The following is an 18,356-nucleotide window of genomic DNA, read 5'->3' on the forward strand; positions in this document are numbered from 1 at the left end:
CACTTTAAAAAAAAAAAAAAACCTAAAAGACTGACAAACAAAGTATGGTTATTCAGACATGGGTGTTTTGCTGACATTTTTCTTGAAAATAAACAAAGGGAGCCTGTCACTTCAAGGAAAACAACTAACTGACAATATTTGTTGCAAATGATAAAATTCAAGGTTTCAGGTGAAAATTACGATGCTGGATAACTCATATCCACCACTGTGGACTTGACAGCTTCCCAGTACTCAAATATATTTTCTAATGATATTGATGGTAGTATTAACAGAAATGATTTTTTGATATGGTGTGATGAAATATGTCAGCATTTGAAAGATCTTCATAACTCAGTAAATCAGTATTTTCCCAATGATCAACACATGTTATAAAATTACTCGTGGGTGATTCAAAGACCAAAACAGACTAAAAGATTTAAGGGTAACTGAGCATAAAATTTTATTGATCTGTTTCAGATTCTGTGTTGTAACTAACTTTTGAGGAACAACCATTTTTTGAGTTTGGGTGTAGTATCAAAGAATATCCAAAAGTATCTGAAGAGGCTATTAAAATACCTTTTTTCAACTATTTATTTGTATGAAGCTGGATTTTCTTAATGCACTCCAACCAAACAACAGAGTGAATGCAGAAGCAGATATGAGAATCTACTTCTCCTATAAGCCAGATTTCTTAATTTTTTATCTTGAAAAAATATATTTTCCCCAAAATGTCAGTTATATTAATATATAACAGGTTTATTATTTTTATTTTATGATTAATATCTTTAAGGTTTTTGACTTTTAGTTTCTAAACTGGTAGATATTGATAGATGTGACTCATGTAAACAAATGTACGTTGTAATCTTCAGTACTTTTAAGAGTATAAAAAGTTACTGAAACCCCAACATTTGAAAACCACCTGGTTTAGTCCAGGGTTTTACCATTTGGGCCCTGGTAGATGATTTTATGTTGTCTCAATAAAATCTGGATTCTATTGACAGGATGGTTAATGGCTTCATTAGAAATCAGTGATCTGGCTACACTTGAAGCTGAAGGAGAATTTTTCCAGTGCCATCCACAAACTATGACTTGTCTTTGGGAAATGTTGGCAAAAGGTTCTCAGGTCTCAGGGACAGGGACCCCATACTGCAGTGCTCCTGGACTGCCAGATTCTAGGGGAACTCTTTCTTCAAAAGCTGCACACAGAAAATAGAGATGGTTAGTTGCCTTTCATGTCCATTGGGGATCAGCCTGAGTCTCTGGTCTGGCTCTCAAAAGCAATGGTGTTCTTTGGTTCCAAGCTGGGGATGTTTCTTTCTTTCCCAGGGAACATAAAAAAATAACATCTCATATCACTGTCTCATAACAGGACTGGCGATCTCAGCTGTCCATGGACTCACCTCTAGGTTCTGCAAGTCTGCCAAGGCTATTTTGATTGCTAAATTGGTAATTAACTGGGAAGATCAATGCAATAGAAATAGAAAGTGAAAGTGAAGTCGCTCAGTCGTGTCTGACTCTGCAACTTCATGGACTGTACCTACTAGGCTCCTCCATCTATGGGATTTTCCAGGCAAGATTACTGGAGTGGGTTGCCATTTCCTTCTCCAAGGGATCGTCCCAACCCAGGGATCGAATCTGGGTCTCCTGCATTACAGGCAGACTTTTTACTGTCTGAGTCACAAGGGGGCTTATTATCTGGGAAGATCAATGCAGTAGAAACAGAACTAAACAATATTCATATGAAATTGGAGAGGAAATGACCTGTTTATTGTTTAGTTGCTCAGTCATGTCAGACTGTTACCTGCCAGGCTCCTCTGTCCCTGGTATTTTCCAGGCAAAAATACTGAAATGTTGCCATTTCCTTCTCCATATTACATGACTGGACAATTATAATTCTCTTAATTGTGATTGAGAACAAAATAAGAGTCACAGAATTAAGGTTTAAAACAAGGGCTTCTTCTTTGAACATACTTATATTGATATTCCTGAAAGTCAGTAGGTAGATATGTCTGTTAGGTAGGTGAAGTATGGTTTGGCTTTTTAACAGTTTATTTATTTATTTTTATTTTATTTTTGGTTGCTCTGGGTCTTTCATTGCTGCGTGCTGGCTTTCTCCAGTTGCAGACAGCTGGGGCTACGTCTAGTTGTGGTGCATGGGTTTCTCATTGATTGGCTGCTCTTGTTTCAGAGCACAGGCTCTAGGTGCATGGGGTTCAGTAGTTGCAACATGTGGGCTCAGTAGTTGTGGCACACAAGCTTAGTTGCTCCGTGGTATGTGGGATCTTCCCAGACCAGGGACCAAACATGTGTCCCCTGCATTGACAGGTGGATTCTTATCCACTGTGCTACCAGGGACGTCCTGGTCTGACTTGTAAAAGAGAGATTAGGCTTGGAATACAGATCTTGGAATGTTCATCATGAAAGTCATAGTTGAAGTTGTTAGAACTGGTAAGATTTCTTTCCCCATGAGAGCTAAAGTGATAAGACAAGGCAGTCAAAGGTAGAAATGTAGGAAATGTCAGGAAATGGGAAGAATAATCCGCTATTAAAGACTGGAAAAGAGTGCTATTCAGGAAGAGAATAAAGAGAAGTATTAGTGAAGAGGCTAAAGAAGAGAGAGTTTACACTAGGTAATTATCCTACAGTACAGGATGATTATGAAAAGGCAATATTTTGCAAGAAACAAATAGATGATGACTTTTAAAACATCTGTTTTTTAATACTTTTAGGTACATAGAAAAGTAGTAGATACCACAGGGAGTTCTTACATAGCCAACATCTAGCTTTTCCTATTAATACCTTACTTTGGTATGATGATCTATTTGCTGCAACTGATGAACCAGAAGTGATGCACTATTAATAACTAAAGTCCATAGTTTATTCAGATTTCCTTAGTTTTTACCCAATGTTTTGTTTTTTTTTTTGTCATTGTTGTTGTTTCAGAATCCCATCCAGGTTATCACATTATAGTCATAATATCTTCTTAGGTTCCTCTTGGTTTTGACAGTTTCTCAAATTTTCCATGTTTTTGATGATAATAACAGGTTTCAGGAATATTGGCTAGGTATTTTGTAGAATGGTCCTATGTTTCTCCCATGATTTTGGCTGGGGTTATGGAGTTTTTAGGAAGGAAGATCACAGAAGGAATGTGCTATTTTATTTATTTATTTATTGGTTGCCCTGTGTGGCATGTGAGATCTTAGTTCCCTAGCCCAGAAATTGAACCCACACCCCCTGCCTTGAAGTCTTAACCACTGGACTGTTTGCAAAGTCCTGGGGAAGTGCCATTTTAATCCACTTTCTTTCAAAGGTACATACTATTCGCATGATTTATCAGTGTTGGTGTTTTTGATCAGCTGGCTGTGTTAGTGTTTGTTAGATTTCCCCCCATGAAGTTACTCTCCCAGCTTCTCTTCATACTGTCCTCTTTAAAAGGAAGTCATTATGCATAACCCACAACTAAGATGAGGAGACCCCCTTCTTGAAAACTGAGGATCATATAAATAATTTGCAATTATTTTACATGAGATATTTGTTTATTCTCCGTCATTTTAAAATATATCTAATTATCTATTTATATCCATATGGATTCCTGGATATTTATTTCATATTTTTACATGTAATCCAAAACTGTGTTTATTTTGTTGTTCAAATTGTTCGAGCCTTGGCCATTAGGATCTCTTTCAGTGACTCCTGTGTCTCTTTTATATAGTCCAGTTCAGTGGTGACTTGAGTTAGCCATTTCATCTGCATGGTGAACACAGGCATGAAAAATCTCAAAGCTTTAAACAAAACAAAACAAAACCCAGAGTGATCTAATTGGATGAACACTGAGGAGTCACTTAAATTTTATATCTGATGAGACTGAGAAAATAGTTATGATCTGTTCTTACTGCTTTTATATTTAGAGCCCTTCCTTGTGACTCAGCTGGTAAAGAACCCACCTGCAATGCAGGAGACCTGGCTTCGATCTCTGGGTTGGGAAGATCCCCTGGAGAAGGAAAAGGCTACCCACTCCAGTATTCTGGCCTAGAGAATTCCATGGACTATATAGTTTTTATATTTGCTGTCTGCTAACTTTTCCTTTTAACAGAGAGAAATGTGGTAAATGTTAATTATAATGTGAGTATGCCAGAATTTTTGATGTATTCAAAACTTCTCTGTGAATGCCAGCAGTGTGAGATTACAGAGAAAAATCATTTGATTTAGGTCTTACTTAAATTAGTCAGAAATAGTATAAAAATGTTTTCCAATGAATAGGTAATTTTTCTCACAATGAACATCTAGCAGTAAAGCAGTTTAAAAATATTTAGAAGACAAAAGTTGTGTTCATTTTGTTCTCTGATCATTTGAATTAATGGATGACATTTAAAATTTTTACTAGAGTCAAGAGAGGCTTGGGGATGCTGTTTGATAGAGTGTGTAGACAAATTAAGGATAAAGTTAGAGTATTAGCCTATTACTCTTTCCCCACATACTATTAGCCATGTTTCATGGAAGTGATTTTCTACAGCCATTCCACTAGTATTTACTTTGAACCAAGTCTACTTTGAACCAAGCAATGTGCTAGAAACTAAGGATACCGCATTGAACATGTCACAGTCCTGCTAACAAGCAATTGGAGTGCATAGGAGACAAAGATTGGGGTAGACAAGTAAACCACAAGTGCCGTACATTGCAAGCTATGTGCTGTTTGTGCAAGCGTGTAGGAAGTACAGCTAACCCAGAACTGATTTGGGAAGGAAAAGGGGCAGGAAATTTCGTGTGTGTGTACATTGCTGAAGGACAAGTGGGAAGTAATCAGATAAAGGAAGGGAAAGGGGTACAGAGGAGAGGGGACACTTTAAGCAAGGAAAAGTGTAACTTTTAAGGGAGTAACAAGTCTTTCAGTTCGCCTGGATTATAGAGTTCTAGAAGTATAATGTGAAGCACCTATGTGATTTAAACATTTTTTGAAGTCACATTAAGAAAATAAAAGGAATCAGGTAAAAAATTCTAACAATATTTTATTTAGCCCAAAGTTTTAAAAAATTGTATCATCTCAGCAATGTAACCAATATGGAAAATTATCAATGACACATTTTTACTTTTTTTTGGTACAATGTTTGAGAAATTTAATAGATTAATTGCACTTAAAGCACATTTCAAATTGGACTAACCACATTTCAAGTGCTCAACAGTCACATGTGGCTAGGGGCTACTATGTTGGACAGTATAGTTTTAGGGTGAAGTAATAGATAAATCTTCAGAGATAATGTGAAAGGGCGGTGTGAGGCTTTGAAAAGTTTTTGCATGGGAGTGATCTGGAGAAGGCAATGGCACCCCACTCCAGTACTCTTGCCTGGAAAATCCCATGGGCAGAGGAGCCTGGTAGGCTGCAGTCCATGGGGTCACCAAGAGTCAGACATGACTGAGCTATTTCACTTTCACTTTTCACTTTCATGCATTGGAGAAGGAAATGGCAACCCACTCCAGTGTTCTTGCCTGGAGAATCCCAGGGACAGGGGAGCCTGGTGGGCTGCCATCTATGGGGTCACACAGAGTCGGACACGACTGAAGCGACTTAGCAGATCTGATTGAGTTAGTGATGATTCCCATTTTCACTGTGGAGGATGGATCAGAGGTGGGCTTGAAAAGATGCCAACTAGTTTTAGGCTACTAGTCTAGCTCTAGGGGAGTGACTTGGATGTACTGAAAAGTAGGAGTCAAGAGTCATAAGGAGGATTTCTCTGGTGGTCTAGTGGTTAAGACCCCACCTTCCAATACAGGCAGCATGGGTCTATTCCTGGTTGAGGGAATAAGATCCCACATGCCTTGTGATGAGGCCAAGAAAAAAATGTTATAAGGAGAGAATGAATTGAGAGAGGAGGCAAGAATGACTATTTCACTACTACTTTTTTCCCCCCTCTGGGAGTGAAGTAGAAAACTACGGGGGAAACAAGGGAAGAATGGCAGGATTGGGAGACAGTGTGTTCAATTTAGGACATCTTAAATTAGAGTTGCCTGAGATATCAAATAGAATCTTTATATCTGAAAACAAGGAGACAGATGTCATCAACATATAGATAGTAACTGAAGCCATGGGATTGGATAAAATAATCTAGGTTGAGTGGGTAAAACAGTAATTCTCAGTCCTGATTTCTTAGTAAGAATTACCTGAGAGGTGATTTAAAATACAGATTTTGAGTTTCGTTCCCACTAGGGTAAGGGTGGTAAATTGCACTTTTCATAAAAATCCTTCTAGTCTCCGATGCTGAAACAAGTCATCCTTAGAACTCTCCTTCACAAACACTGGTGTAGAATGATAATTAAGAGGACCCAGAAGAAACTGCTTACATGTGTGGGAGTTTAGAGAAAAGAAGACCATGAAGAAGATAGGAAAGGAGTCTCTAGCAAGTTGATAAACTATCAGAAGTGTGCTGTCTCCTGTTAACATGAATGGGGAGGATTCTTACCTGAAGGGGAGCAAAGCTGGTGGTGGGACAACTAGACAGGTTTCTGACTTGTTGGGCAGTCAGTCTGGTAGAAAGGTACCACCTCTCTGGTTACTTTTCATGCTCTGTGTCCTGGGCAAGTCTTCTTCACCTATCATCAGATCCATCAAATTTCCTCAGTATTTGAAGGAGGAAGAGTTTTAAACTGCCTGAAAAGGAGCAGAGAAATGAAACAATACAGTTAAAAGTGAGCACTAGAGTGAGTAACTAAGGTGGCATTTGGGTAACCTGATAGTGGTGAAAGCTCAATTTCAGTAGGTGAGTTGAGAAAGTGGGCTGAATGAGTTTGGAAAAAAAACAAAAAACACAACTTTTTAAGAATCTTGGCTATGAAAGGAAGGAAAGTCAGAATGTATAAATATCCACTGTTTACTCATAAAATAATAAGAGATACATGCCCTTCTTCTGAAATACATGCCCTTGTTTCATTTCTGTTGTGTGGATTGATTTGATACTGTAAATCTCCATTCATCTTTCATAGAAGAGAGTTATTAAATAATATTATTTTGCCTATACATTAAAATCAGCAAAATGATATTTGGTCATTCTATCACCTTTTATACAAATTGTTGGAATGGATCAATCATTTTGCAGAATAATTATTAATGGTTTGAAAGAAGTGCCAGCTTATCGTAGGTTGGGGTTGGATGACGGAGACAAGAAAGAAGAAACCAGAAACTTGAACCTGAATTTCTCAGTCTCCTCCTTACCTGTCCTCTACAGGTCAATCGTCTTTCACTGGCAGAACTTGTCTCATCAGCCCCAAACTGGTAAGATTCTGTCATTCTTAACCATGGTTAGTCCACAAGTCAATTCACCTGTCGCCAATAAAGACAAGCTCACCAGAGATTCATTGTTAAAGTAATTTGGGGTCAGCTGCTACACGTCCTCTCTAACTCTTAACACAATTCCCACTACCAGTTTAATCTAGAACTGACTGATTATAATCACCAAACTTTTCCATGAACAATGCTGTTAAATTGTTATTTAAATTTAACAGTTTAAATAGTGCACAAATGTAGTAAATACTTAAACGATGCCCTTTGCTTCCAGTATGGAATGCTAGAAAGCATAAAAATTCAAATGAAATATAAGTAGGAGTACTAGAGTTTTGTTTTAAATACAGCTGAAAATTTAAGTTAGATGCAAATTAATTATTTTTTGTTTGTTTCCTTCGAAGAGGGTGGGTCTATTTTAGAATGGAGCCAAATAATTTTAAAGTCACATCTGCATCACTTTCAAGACATGCCCAGTTTGCCCCACAAATGACCAGTCTATTTGATTAAAAAAATAAGTGTTAGGCACAGGCATGACTGCATCATATTGGCTGATGTCTTTACTGATCCATTTTGGTTATCTCAGAATTGCTCCAGCTCTAAGGCTATTGTTAGTTTTTGAAATTCTTATTTAAAATAGGGAAAAAATACAGACTACTTCTGAAAACTTGTACTTAAAGAGCTCTCTACATTTATAAAATCATCAATGTGCCTATTTGGTCCAATTACTGGAACATTATAGACACTAGGTATATTTGGTTAATTTTCATTTATTACAGTGCTTCATCAGATCAGATCAGTCACTAAGTCGTGTCCGACTCTTTGTGACCCCATGAATCGCAGCACGCCAGGCCTCCCTGTCCATCACCAACTCCCGGAGTTCACTGAGACTCACGTCCATCGAGTTAGTGATGCCATCTCATCCTCTGTCGTCCCCTTCTCCTCCTGCCTCCAATCCCTCCCAGCATCAGAGTCTTTTCCAATGAGTCAACTCTTCGCATGAGGTGGCCAAAGTACTGGAGTTTCAGCTTCAGCATCATTCCTTCCAAAGAAATCCCAGGGCTGATCTCCTTCAGAATGGACTGGATGGATCTCCTTGCAGTCCAAGGGACTCTCAAGAGTCTTCTCCAATACCACAGTTCAAAAGCATCAATTCTTTGGCGCTCAGCCTTCTTCATAGTCCAACTCTCACATCCATACATGACCACAGGAAAAACCATAGCCTTGACTAGACAAACCTTTGTTGGTAAAGTAATGTCTCTGCTTTTGAATATGCTATCTAGGTTGGTCATAACTTTCCTTCCAAGGAGTAAGCGTCTTTTAATTTCATGGCTGCAGTCACCATCTGTAGTGATTTTGGAGCCCAGAAAAATAAAGTCTGACACTGTTTCCACTGTTTCTCCATCTATTTCCCATGAGGTGGTGGGACTGGATGCCATGATCTTCGTTTTCTGAATGTTGAGCTTTAAGCCAACTTTTTCACTCTCCACTTTCACTTTCATCAAGAGGCTTTTGAGTTCCTCTTCACTCTCTGCCATAAGGGTGATGTCATCTGCATATCTGATGTTATTGATATTTCTCCCAGCAATCTTGATTCCAGTTTGTGTTTCTTCCAGTCCAGCGTTTCTCATGATGTACTCTGCATATAAGTTAAATAAGCAGGGTGACAATATACAGCCTTGATGTACTCCTTTTCCTATTTGGAACCAGTCTGTTGTTCCATCCAGTTCGAACTGTTGCTTCCTGACCTGCATATAAATTTCTCAAGAGGCAGATCAGGTGGTCTGGTATTCCCATCTCTTTCAGAATTTTCCACAGTTTATTGTGATCCACACAGTCAAAGGCTTTGGCATAGTCAATAAAGCAGAAATAGATGTTTTTCTGGAGCTCTCTTGCTTTTTCCATGATCCAGCAGATGTTGGCAATTTGATCTCTGGTTCCTCTGCCTTTTCTAAAACCAGCTTGAACATCAGGAAGTTCACAGTTCACATATTGCTGAAGCCTGGCTACAGTGCTTCATATTTTACTGTTATTATGGAATTTTTAAAACACAAAAGTAGAGAAAATAGAATGAGCACCCATATAACCATCACCCCCTTCAACAATTTATACAGAAATAACCTTGCATCATCTGTACTCTCATTGGATTATTTTAAAGCAAAACTCAGACAATCTTATTTCATCTATTAATTATCTTCCATTTCTCTAAAAGAGAAGAATTCTTTTTTTAGGCCCAATTTTATTATCATACATTTAAAAATTAATAATATTTCCTTATTACCAAATGTTCCATCAGTATTAAAAATTTCCTAGTTGTCTCATACTTCATTTTACAACTGAATTCTTCAAATTAGGAACAAAACAGGCTCCCATGTTGAAATGCTATATGTTGAATACTTTGGTTATAACTTCAACAGTCTCTGCAAAACAAAAATGTCACATGATCCATACCTTCTAAGGGGTTATCTCCTCAATAACTTGCCATATCATGTAAAGAATTTATAAAATCTATAAAGATTTTGATTAATTTATTGACTACCTTTTTATAAATAAATTTATTCTCAGGATTTATTTTTTGTCTTTGGGAAGAATTTTTTTTTTTTAAATAATCCACTAAAGTATTAATGGCCAGTCAGGGTTGGCTTCATCATGGCCAAGCAACCTGTACAATCACATGGGACACCATGCTAAGAAGGGTCTGTGCTTGGTATATTGCTCTGTTGTTGCCATCTTGAAATTCTTAATACTTTTGATCAAGGGGTCCCACATTTTCATTTTTCACTGGGCCCTAGAAAGCTTTATAGCTGGTCCTGCTGGCAGTATAAAGACTAGAAAACACATGTTGTTGTTGTCTAGTTGCTAAGTTGTGTCTGACTCTTTTGCACATGGACTATACCCACCAGGCTCCTCCGTCCATGGGATTTCCCAGGCAAGAACACTGGACTGTGTTGTCATTTCCTTCTCCAGGGGATCTTCTGGACCCAGGGATCGAACCTGTATCTCCTGCCTTGGCCTGCAGGTTCTTTACTGCTGAGCCACCAGAGAAGCCCAAAACACACATGATTCCCAGCTAATGTCTCAAATGAGTTAATAATTATTAGTCTACCTAAATCTCCTACCTATACCTAGAAAAAGAATATTAAAATCTAACTAGGCTTCAAATTAACTGACCAAAGCAACTTTTGACCAAACGGTCTTTTTTTGAACAGTCTTTTTTTTTTTCTACCCATGCAAAACATGGGAATGGGTTTAAGAATATTTTTTCCCATATTTATTATTTGTTTGTTGACCATCAATAATCTAACTTTGGAATATTAGTGTCAGCACATAGTAAACACTATACTGTAACTGCTTCTTATGATTATGATTAATAATTATTATCATTGAATATTGCATTATTTAGTATTTTGGCTCAGCATAGCTTCTAGATAAGAAGATTTGAAATGCTTCAAAGACAGTCTTTGACAGATACTAAATTAGGAACATAATTGCAAAGAGATTATTTTCTAAGTGATGGTTGGGTGCATGCATGCTAAATCACTTTAGTTGTGTCTGACTCTTTGCAACCTTATGGACTATAGCCTGCCAGGCTCCTCTGCCCATGGGGATTCTCTAGGCAAGAAAGTTGGAGTGGGTTGCTATGCAATCCTCCAGGGGAATCTTTATCACTCAAGAATCAAACTCGTGTCTCATGCGGCTCCTGCATTGCAGGGGGATCCTTTACTGCTGAGCCACCAGGGAAGCCCAAGTGATGGTATAGTTTTCCAATTTGGGTCTCATTTCACAAGCACAAATGCCATCTGGCCTGACACAGGCAATCAAGCCCTCTGAACCAATTTAATATTACACATATGGATTTCCAAACTTAGGCTTTCTAACTTCTTTCAACCTTTATTAAAAGTTACAGTAGACACAGTTACATGTTGAATCTAGTACCTAATTTGGAGGAGCCACTGTCTAGGATGTAGGGTTTCATCTAGTCTGAATTGACTGGCTAGTTCTCCAGGGGTTTCATAGAGCAAAGCAAGTTGGAAATTTTTATGATTCTGTTGATACCTAATTTCTATTTCCTACTCCCTTATGCCTATACAATTATAAAAAGGAAAATTAGGCCATAGAAGACAATACAGGTGATTTATAACATCTTTTTGATGATAGCAAAGGTGCAAATATTTCCCAAATGTGCTCCCTATAATAATAAATATAGGAATAATAAATAATAAAACACCTTAATAAAAATGTGTAGAGGAAAAATCCCAAATATCTCTGCTGCAAAGCTTGGTTATTTTGCAATCAGTATCACCTGGAATGGTCAGATACATTCTACTTACATTTCTAACATTGCTCACGAATCAGGTATTTTAAAAAATGTAAAGAACTGGGAAACATACAGGAAGAGGCTCATGCTAAAATCATAATCAAAAGTAGTCACTGTTTGATGTAAATTCTAGAAAGTTTAAGTAAAGACTAATGCACACACGTGATTCTCTGTAAAGATAATGTATAATGTTTGTTGTGGACTCTCTCCACCCTAAGAACTTAAAAGGCTTTCCTCAGAGCACACATTTCTGGTCTCTCTGGAAACACCCCACACATAAGGTAGAACAGAAGACACGTCATTTTGGTATTCTTCATGCAGAATCCTGTTTACTTGTGCCTCCAATGAGGCAGAGTGAGTGGGAGTGAAGGGGATTTGGTCTGGGACTTGTATAAAGCTGGGAGTGCCATTAGCATTTTTGCAGCCATAGCAACCCATATTATCGAGAACACAGCCCTTATCACTCTGTACCGTAATTGTCTTTTCAATTACCTCCCTGACTGGGCTGTAAGCAACTTTAGGTAAAGAATCATATTTTCTTTGCCCTAATTTTCCAGCTATGTAGTGGCCTGCACATCAAAGGAGCACAAACTTTTACCTGTAAATAGTTTCATCCCTTAAAATTTGCCTTTTTTCCCCAAGGTAGACTTGCAGAGGAGGTAGATTCATCTAAATCCAAGAACTGAAATGAACCTTTAATCCCCTAACTGAATTTTAGTTTAAATCTGCTGGGATATATTTGCCTGCACTTGACCAGTTCTTCAATGATTACCACATTAATAACTCATATATATGTGACTGTGATCAAAGTTATTAACATACACCTGATTCTGCCTAATTTTTAATGGCTTAACTAGCATAAATAAATACTTGAACAATTACATCAAGTCACCATAAAGACGGGAAAGCTTTCATCTAAATGTATAACCAAATGGGCTAATTAACATTTTAATTCAAGAGACTGGAATAATCTCCCTTGGAATTGATTCAAGCTAGTCAAGCTCAAAGATAAATCAAATGTTCACATTATAAGTATCTTTAAATGTTTTTATTCTCTATTCCATTTACAATTTTCATTGACCTGTTACATTTACAGCCTGGAAAACGACCACTTTATGGTTCTACTATTTTTTTTTTTTTAATTACCAAATTTTGCAGAGAAAGTATGGAGATATTCTCAGAAAAATTGGGACCTGCACATAGTATCTAGATAAGAATAAAGTAATGTAAGGATTAGGAACATAACCTCCAGAGCCAGACTATCTGGATTGGGCTTGTGGCTCCAACCCCTTGCTAACTACCTCAGTTTTCTTTATCCATGAAATGAGCATAATAATATCTACCTTGCAGGGCTGTCATAGGAATAAAATTAGTTACCATATTCATAGTACTTGAAATGGCACCTGGCACATTTTAAACCATACACCTTCATGTGTTCAGGGTGGAAAAAAAACTGAAACCTAACTGTTTAGAGAAAGCAACCATCATTGTAACTGGAATGAAACTTGAATGTGATGAAATCATTACAGGCTATAAGTGAGATTTACAAGGAAAAGGTTAAGCATAGTAGGTTGCTAACTACTGAGTATGCCAGAATCATTCCTCACAAAGTATTAGGAAGTTTCAAAAACTTGTAAAGATGCATGCTGGTAAGAAGAGGTGATTTATGGGATTCTATGAAGAATGCAAAAGTGGCTTATTCTAATAAAAATAAAATATAATTTGAGCTTTACTTAGAGTGCAAGAAAAATTCAGAAATCCCTACAAGTTTGTTTTGACAATTCATTTACTGACTTCCCAAATATTTAGAATTTTGCTGCTTTCTTGCTGTCAGATTCTTAATAAATAAAGGTAAGCAATATTTGTTAAGATAAACCAAGTGTATCTTGGCTTTAAAAGGTGTATTTGATTATTTTCATAAATATCATTAGCGAAATGAGTCCCATTATTAATTATTTGGAAGCCCTAGGCAAGATTTGAAATTTGCTCTCATATGATGACATTTTAAAATGAATTTAAAATGACTTTATTAATTTAACTGGTTACACAAATGAAGTTGCTTTTAAAAATATTTACATGGTCAGTTCAGTTCAGTTCAGTCGCTCAGTCGTGTCTAACTCTTTGCGACCCCATGAATCGCAGCACGCCAGACCTCCCTGTCCATCACCATCTCCCGGAGTTCACTCAAACTCACGTCCATCGAGTCAGTGATGCCATCCAGCCATCTCATCCTCTGTCATCCCCTTCTCCTCCTGCCCCCAATCCCTCCCAGCATCAGAGTCTTTTCCAATGAGTCAACTCTTCGCATTAGTTGGCCAAAGTACTGGAGTTTCATCTTCAGCATCATTCCTTCCAAAGAACACCCAGGACTGATCTCCTTTAGGATGGACTGGTTGGGTCTCCTTGCAGTCCAAGGGACTCTCAAGAGTCTTCTCCAACATCACAGTTCAAAAGCATCAATTCTTCGGTGCTCAGCTTTCTTCACATTCCAACTCTCGCATCCATACATGACACCTGGAAAAACCATAGCCTTGACTAGACAGACCCTTGGTAACTTACTGTTAATTCATTTCCATGTTGATAATTTGTATTAAATTGAACCATGAAGTGAAGTGAAGTGAAGTTGCTCAGTTGTATCCGACTTTTTGTGACCCCATGGACTGTAGCCTACCAGGCTCCTCTGTCCATGGGATTTTCCAGGCAATAGTACTGGAGTGGATTGCCATTTCCTTCTCTAGGGGATCTTCCCGACCCAGGGATCGAACCCAGGTCTCCCGCATTGTAGACAGACGCTTTACTGTCTGAGCCACCAGGGAAGTCCTTGAAGAACTTGAAACTGATTTTATTGATGTAGCCTACCAGCTTAAAATGATCTCACTTGCCAGGTATGTCAATCAAATTGAACCATTCAGTTCAGTTCAGTTGCTCGGTCGTGTCCAACTCTTTGCGACCCCATGAATCGCAGCACGCCAGGCCTCCCTGTCCATCACCAACACCTGGAGTTCACTCAGACTCACATCCATCGAGTCAGTGATGCCATCCAGCCATCTCATCCTCTGTCGTCCTCTTCTCCTCCTGCCCCCAATCCCTCCCAGCATCAGAGTCTTTTTCAATGAGTCAACTCTTCACATGAGGTGGCCAAAGTACTGGAGTTTCAGCTTCAGCATCATTCCTTCCAAAGAAATCCCAGGGCTGATCTCCTTCAGAATGGACTGGTTGGATCTCCTTGCAGTCCAAGGGACTCTCAAGAGTCTTCTCCAACACCACAGTTCAAAAGCATCAATTCTTCGGCACTCAGCCTTCTTCACAGTCCAACTCTCACATCCATACATGACCACAGGAAAAACCATAGCCTTGACTAGACGGACCTTTGTTGGCAAAGTAATGTCTCTGCTTTTCAGTATGCTATCTAGGTTTGTCATAACTTTCCTTTCAAGGAATAAGCATCTTTTAATTTCATGGCTGCAGTCACCATCTGCAGTGATTTTGGAGCCCAGAAAAATAATGTCTGACACTGTTTCCACTGTTTCTCCATCTATTTCCCATGAAGTGGTGGGACCGGATGGCATGATCTTAGTTTTCTGGATGTTCAGCTTTAAGCCAACTTTTTCACTCTCCTCTTTCACTTTCATCAAGAGGCTTTTGAGTTCCTCTTCACTTTCTGCCATAAGGGTGGTGTCATCTGCATATCTGAGGTTATTGATATTTCTCCCGGCAATCTTGATTCCAGCTTGTGCTTCTTCCAGTCCAGCGTTTCTCATGATGTACTCTGCATAGAAGTTAAATAAGCAGGGTGACAATATACAGCCTTGATGTTCTCCTTTCCCGATTTGGAATCAGTCTGCTGTTACCTGTCTAGTTCTAACTGTTGCTTCCTGACCTGCATACAGATTTCTCAAGAGGCAGGTCAGGTGCTCTGGTATTCCCATCTCTTTCAGAATTTTCCACAGTTTATTGTGATCCACATAGTCAAAGGCTTTGTCATAGTCAATAAAGCAGAAATAGATGTTTTTCTGGAATTCTCTTGCTTTTTCCATGATCCAGCGGATGTTGGCAATTTGATCTCTGGTTCCTCTGCCTTTTCTAAAACCAGCTTGGACATCAGGAAGTTCACAGTTCACGTATTGCTGAAGCCTGGCTAGGAGAATTTTGAGCATTACTTTAGCAGCATGTGAGATGAGTGCAATTGTGGGTAGTTTGAGCTTTAAATCTGTAATATTCATGTGGCTATTTATGTTACATGATAAATACATATTCCTTTGGAATAAGAGTTAAGGTTTAGAAAGTTGATTTCCACTGTGCTCCTGGAATTTCAAGATGACTGTCTGTTGGCCTCTAGGACTCCTTGGTTGGTACAAGGGGCTGCTTACCAAGCCTTCTGTTTTTCTTCTTTTTAGTATTCTGTGAGTGAGCAAGGTAGCTAGAAGCAAGATTGAGAATTTGGCAGTATGTCTGTTTTTCCTCCTGTCCTTTTTATACCACACTACCCATAAGAATCTGGATAATCAAATTTCCTCCCTTCTTAAAAACTTTCTCTTCAGTAAAGACCTTAAAAAGTATGTTCTCACTAGATAAGTAATAAAATGGTAGTAAACTTCCCTCAAAGTCTCTTTGTTTTCAGGGCCCAGGAACGAAGTTCTAAATGTGGAATTCCGGGGATGGTGAGGACCATAGAGTAGGTTTGAGGGAGAAGCTTTTCCATCACTGTCACATGGTCGAATCTGTTATTGGCCTGATATCCTTGCTCTAGCACTGAGCTTCTTGCTTTTGTTTATTCTTCTTAGTGGGTCTTCCCCTTTCTCCTAGGCTAGGTCTCATTCCTATTTTGAAAGGATTTGCCATGGCAAATCAGAGGCTGAAATCAGAGGTTCTAAGCTTCTACATTATTGTCTTTCTCCCAGTAGGGATATCTAATGTTAAGGGTCTTTTGTTTGTATCACAGTGAATTAAAACTAAGGGATCTGGCAAGTCTATTGTTAGCATTATCTAGGCAAAGCATATAAAAGAAAAAAAATTTTTAAGCTAATTTTCTACCCTGGCTGGGTGAGTTGCTTGACTTGTCGTTTTGTTTCATTTCTCTAATCTATTTTTATTTCTGCAGAGAACTTGAAACTGATTTTATTGAATTAACCTACCAGCTTAAAATGATCTCACTTGCCAGGCATGTCAATCAAATGTGTTTCTCACTAGGGTGCCTTTCTCCCTTGTGCCTTTCTCTCTGCCTTTGTGTACCCTTTCAAAGTTTTGGGCTCTCTGGAAGAGGATGGCCTTCTCTATTTCATAAGTCCTGCTTTTTAGAAAGAGACACAGGGCTTCTGTGTTTCTCTCTGAGAATTTCCATGTAAGTTCTGAGGGTCTGATTATCTTCACTTTAGGAATGGCAAGGCTTTAGATGAGATAGAGCCATAATTCCTCAAGAGATCAGAAAAAGATGACCCCACAGGCCTCAATTCCCATCCTGACCATAGGGTTGACATGTTTAATGTCACAGAGTGTTACAGGCCTTAAAGAACAAGGAGGGAAATATACCTTTTATATTTCTCTGGCTTTAGATCTAAAGCTGAAGCCTTAATTTCCAGGCTAAAATGTGGAGTCTCTAAAAGTGAATAAGCAGTTGTTAATTTTGAGTCTAGATTTAGAACATATTCCTGAGATCTTCTTTTCCAAATTCCTTAACACCTATTCCTAGTACTTAGTACTCTCCACATCAGAGCTATATACCAATATAATTTAGTCTTCCTTCTCAGGTATAAACTTGTCTGAACCAAACATTTTTGGTCATGTAAAAATCAGTTTAAACGGAATATGGATTTAAGGAGTTTATGTTATCTTTGATTATTACTAATTTTGAGTCATGGAAAGAATTCTTGAGTTTGAAAGGCTTGATTTCTTAGAAGCACTCACATTTTTAATAAATTTAATTAAAGGCTCTTAATTTTGTTGTGTATGTTGTCAATTTTCTCCTCTACTAGAGGGGAAAAAAAGTTTTATGACAGATTTTCTTTATTCACAGCTAAAGATTGAGGTATGAAGCATGGTTCTTATTTTATTTATTGTAGCTGGTTCTTTTCTAACCTTCTAAGGTGCAAAAAAAGCCATTGGATTTATTATCTCTTGCTTCACAAAGGTAGATTGGTCATGCTTGAAATTTTAGATATGTGAAATAAAATGGTGACTGAAGCAAAGCAAATGAGGGTCAACCATTTACACACAATTCAATACTTTCTCTTCCCCCCACATATTGCAAATCATCTAAACTGTTTTTATAGTTCAGTTGAGGTTCTTTATGAATCAAATGAGATAACTGCAAAAAAAAAAGTCTGACTTTCAGAAAGTTCCATGATTCTAACATATTAGAAATTCCTTTCCCTAAAACTGATATGAATATGGAACTGATAAAAATAAAACATTATAGTGATATTTTTGCTGCACTTCTCATTGTTTACCTTAGCAGGTGATTTTGAGTAAGCCTACACATCACTGTCTGAGATTGCTTTTCCCAACAGGGAAAGCAATATACTGGTTTGCAACTCAGTCATTTATCCTACATAGTAATTTTCCTCTAAGTCCTGCCTTAATCAATATGCTGATACTTGAGCATATATGAATGTCTGAGTGAGATGATATTTAAAATATATAAAATTAATAGAGCATAAAGACTTATCAATTAAAATAGAAGTCTTTCTTAGCCAGCCATTAACTCTATAGTTCCTAAAATGTGGGATGTCTAGGGAATCCTGAGAGAAAGGGCTGGAACAGGGATGAGTATCATGGTGGAATTCAATTCGG

At 38.0% G+C, this 18,356-nt stretch overlaps 1 protein-coding gene and 1 long non-coding RNA gene across 2 annotated transcripts in view; one reads left to right on the plus strand and one right to left on the minus strand.

The window, feature by feature from the left end:
• The window catches only part of SLC39A10 (solute carrier family 39 member 10), a 115,701-nt gene that overhangs the window by 23,666 nt on the left and 73,679 nt on the right, over window positions 1-18,356 (plus strand). The window lies entirely within an intron of this gene.
• LOC129646583 (uncharacterized) lies at window positions 3,494-7,308 on the minus strand. The gene is made up of 3 exons (XR_008712048.1): window positions 7,184-7,308; window positions 6,435-6,622; window positions 3,494-3,726 (listed from the first exon to the last, which is right to left on the minus strand). It is a non-coding gene; the product is annotated as an uncharacterized LOC129646583 (long non-coding RNA).

This window comes from Bubalus kerabau, chromosome 3, assembly GCF_029407905.1.
Source record: "Bubalus kerabau isolate K-KA32 ecotype Philippines breed swamp buffalo chromosome 3, PCC_UOA_SB_1v2, whole genome shotgun sequence".
Lineage (NCBI taxonomy): Eukaryota > Metazoa > Chordata > Mammalia > Artiodactyla > Bovidae > Bubalus > Bubalus kerabau.